This window comes from Ailuropoda melanoleuca, chromosome 11 (assembly GCF_002007445.2).
Source record: "Ailuropoda melanoleuca isolate Jingjing chromosome 11, ASM200744v2, whole genome shotgun sequence".
Classification (NCBI taxonomy): Eukaryota; Metazoa; Chordata; class Mammalia; order Carnivora; family Ursidae; genus Ailuropoda; species Ailuropoda melanoleuca.
In genome coordinates, this window is record NC_048228.1 from 80,784,450 (window position 1) to 80,787,979 (window position 3,530).

At 40.7% G+C, this 3,530-nt stretch overlaps 1 pseudogene; it reads right to left on the reverse strand.

Moving 5' to 3' along the window:
• Nucleotides 1–949: 949 nt before the first annotated feature.
• LOC100469772 lies at nucleotides 950–3,232 on the reverse strand (annotated as a pseudogene).
• Nucleotides 3,233–3,530: the final 298 nt, after the last annotated feature.

A 3,530-nucleotide genomic window follows, 5' to 3' on the forward strand; every position in this document is an offset into this window, starting at 1 on the left:
TCACATGAACTCCAGACGCATATATCCAATGGTTCATTTGTGTCCATCCTGGATAGATTTAATGCCCAAAGCCACACTCCTGATCGTCCTCCTCTAATCTCCTTCATGTAGTTTTCCTCACTTAACTGTGGGAAATTCCATCCTTTTGGAGTCATCATTGGCCCTCCTTTTTAGCACATATCCTTCTTAAATCCACTGAGAAGTCCTTTTGTTCTAACTTCAAACTTTTTGTCCACTTTCAAGGCACTGTCCACCAATTTTCACCCCGATCTGAGCCACCATCAGCTGTCCCTGCACTGCAATGTTCTCCTCATTGGTCACCCTGCATTGGTCCTCCTCTCCCTACAGTGTCCTCTATATAGAAGTGGGATGATCCATTTGAAATCCACATTTGAGTAGGTAGTTCCTCTGCTTGGAATTCTGCAATGGCTCTTCACTCTACTCGGTAAAAGCTAAAGCTCATTCAAGCATCTGTTAGGCTCTGTATGACCTAGCCTGCTGCCTCATTACCTTTCTAACCTGAATTTCTACACCTCTTCCTTGCTGCCACTACTTCAGAGAGCCACATTTATTCACTTGCTTCTTCCCAAACACAGGAGGTATACTCTTACCTTGGGACTCTTGCCTTGTTGCCTCTGCCTGGAATGCTCTTCTCTTAGCCACCTGTTTGGCAAACTTTTTCCACCCCTCAAATCTTTGCTCAAATTTCACCTTGATGAGGCTTACCTTGACCACTCCTTTTAATATTGCAATTTGACAACAGCCCAAATCCCTGCCATTCAAAACTTCAAATAGTCTTACTTTGTTCTGCTTTTTATTTTGTTCCATGGCATTTATAGCTTCCTAACATGATACACAATCATTTATTATACCTATTATTTATTGGTTGTATCCTCCTGCTAAGATTTAAGAGATTAGAAGTTTGTTTTTTTTTTAAGCCTACACAAAGTCAATTTATTAATAGGAAACAAAAACAATAATTTGGAGAGTCCTGTTCACAGAGGGTGACCACAGTGATCCCTCCCCCCCACTTCGTGTGGGTGCTATTGGAGGGCATGAGGGTGACATCCTCAATTCTCCTTGATCTTCATCCCTGAGCAGGCAAGGGCTCTGAGGGCTGACTGGGACCCAGGCCCAGGGGTCTTGGTTCTCTTTCCTCCTGTGGCCTGGAATTTGATGTGGAGGGCAGGGATGCCCAGCTCCTTGAACCTCTGGTCCATATTCTGCGTGGCCAATATAGCAGTATATGGAGAAGATTCACCCTGACCAGCCTTCACCTTCATTCTACCAGTTACACGAGCAGTTGACTTCCTTGCCAGAAAGATCAGTGCCATAGACATGTCATTGAAAGATACAAAGGTGTGGCAGACACCAAATACTTTTTCTCCTACAGCCACCTGAGGTCCAAGGCTGATGACCTGTTTTTCTCTTTTCCTTCCCCTTGCAAGATGCTATTTCTGTACATCTTCTCCAGACTCTATCACCAGAAAGAGCAAGAGTAGAGGGTTTTGACAGTTTTGTTCCCTAACATACCAAAGCACACTGGATTGAATTACTAGCTGAATCAAATGAACTTATTTTCATATAATGAGCTTTCAGGGTTATAATCTATGTGCATATACTTTTTAATACCATTGGCGATGCCTCAAAACAACCTCCAAATAACATACATATTTAATATGGGTTAAAGGCTCATCACTGTCATTACTCAATTCACTCAGTGCTAGATTCCAAATAAAAGATCAACAACTTCCATACGCCATTACATTTGCAAGAATAAATTAAGTATTTAGTAGATTCAAAACTCCATGTTGCAAAAAATACAATAATATAAAAACATGGTCTCTAGAGATTTACTATTCAGGAGGGAAAAATAACATAATTTTCATATTTATCTGACCGCTGAATTTCTTCCCAGTTATAATCCTCTTCTGCAAAAGCAAATAAAATGGTATTGTTTTTTTCAGGAGTTCAGACAAAAAAAAATTATTCTCTTTATCTCTTCTAAGGCTCTTTAGAATTGTTGTAAATGAAATGTCTGGTTACCTGGTTAACTCTTCCCTGGATGCTAATGGGATTACAAATTCATTCAAATTTGGCTTTTTAAGGAGATCCCTGGAGGCCAGGCTAGCATGCTGAGCTCAGGTAATAGACTTTCAGCATCACAGTCTAGGCACACACTTTTTTTTAATGCCACAGGGACCTTAAAATGGTTTAAAGTAGATGAAATATTTTCATTATGTTCTTATGTGATGTTCTGTAGTGCTGGGATATTTTTAAAATGTTTGAGTGATATTTTAAACAAAGTAATAAAATACACAATCTGTCCCTGGTTGTTACAACTGAAACTATATCTATGGAAACGGAACTCAGTGACCATGAATGTTAATCCATCTGCAATTTCACAAATAGGTACAAAATGAAAATCTCAATTCCAACCACATTTTTTTTTTCAAATGAAATCTCCTTTTTAAGCTAGCGGGTGACTTGATGTATTTGATATGCAAGAATAATGTTTTCTCCTTAAGGTGTGGATGTTGATGTCCTATCCTTTTTGATCTTTTAAAATCTCTTAATGAGTAGACAGCTAAGAATGATGTAATTCTGGCCCTTGGTTGAGGACTTATGTAATACCCCAAAGCTCACACTTGTATTGTGAGGTTTGATTTAAACAGCAAGATACCGGCCCCATTACCCAAATACCTGCTCATTACTACCTATCAATCTAAGTGACTGACTTTATTTTGTCATGCTGTTTCAGATTCCTTTGATTAAAATATTCATTTCTTCCTAAAGCTCCTTTTAAAATGAACTTCTCTGGCAGTATTTTCTGATACTACTAGTTGATAGCTAAGAAAAGGAGAGGGCAGTACCTAGGAAAAGGAGAGTTTTAACTGAGAAGAGAATAGAGAGAAGTCCTTGTATTAAATGGTGTAGGGTACTAGTGACCTATGTATGCCTATGCCTTACCTATACCTATGCCCATACCCAGGCCCATGTCTTTGCATATGCCTGTGCCCATGCCCACACCCATGCCTACACCCACACCTATGCCTATGTCTGTGTCTATACCCATGCCTATGTCCATGCGTATGCTTCTGCCTATGCCCATTCCCACGCCTATGCCCATGCCTTTACCCATGCCTGCATCTATATCTATGCCTATACTCATGCCAGTACTTAAGTCCATGCCCATGCCTATGTCTATACTCATGCCTATGCCTATGCCCATGTCTATGCCCTTACCTGTGCCCATACTCATGCCTATACCCAAGACCATGCCCATGCCCCATTCCCATGCTTATGCCTATACCCACGCCTATGCCTATGCCTGTGCCTGTCTATGCCTATACTCATGCCTATACCCAAGTCCATACCATGCCCATGCTATGCTTATACCCATGCCCATGCCTATGCCCTTGCTGTGCCTATAATCATGCTTATACCCATGCACATACTTATGCCTAGACCTATATGCATACTTATGCTTATGCCTATAGCCTCTACTATACCTGTACCTATGTTCTTGC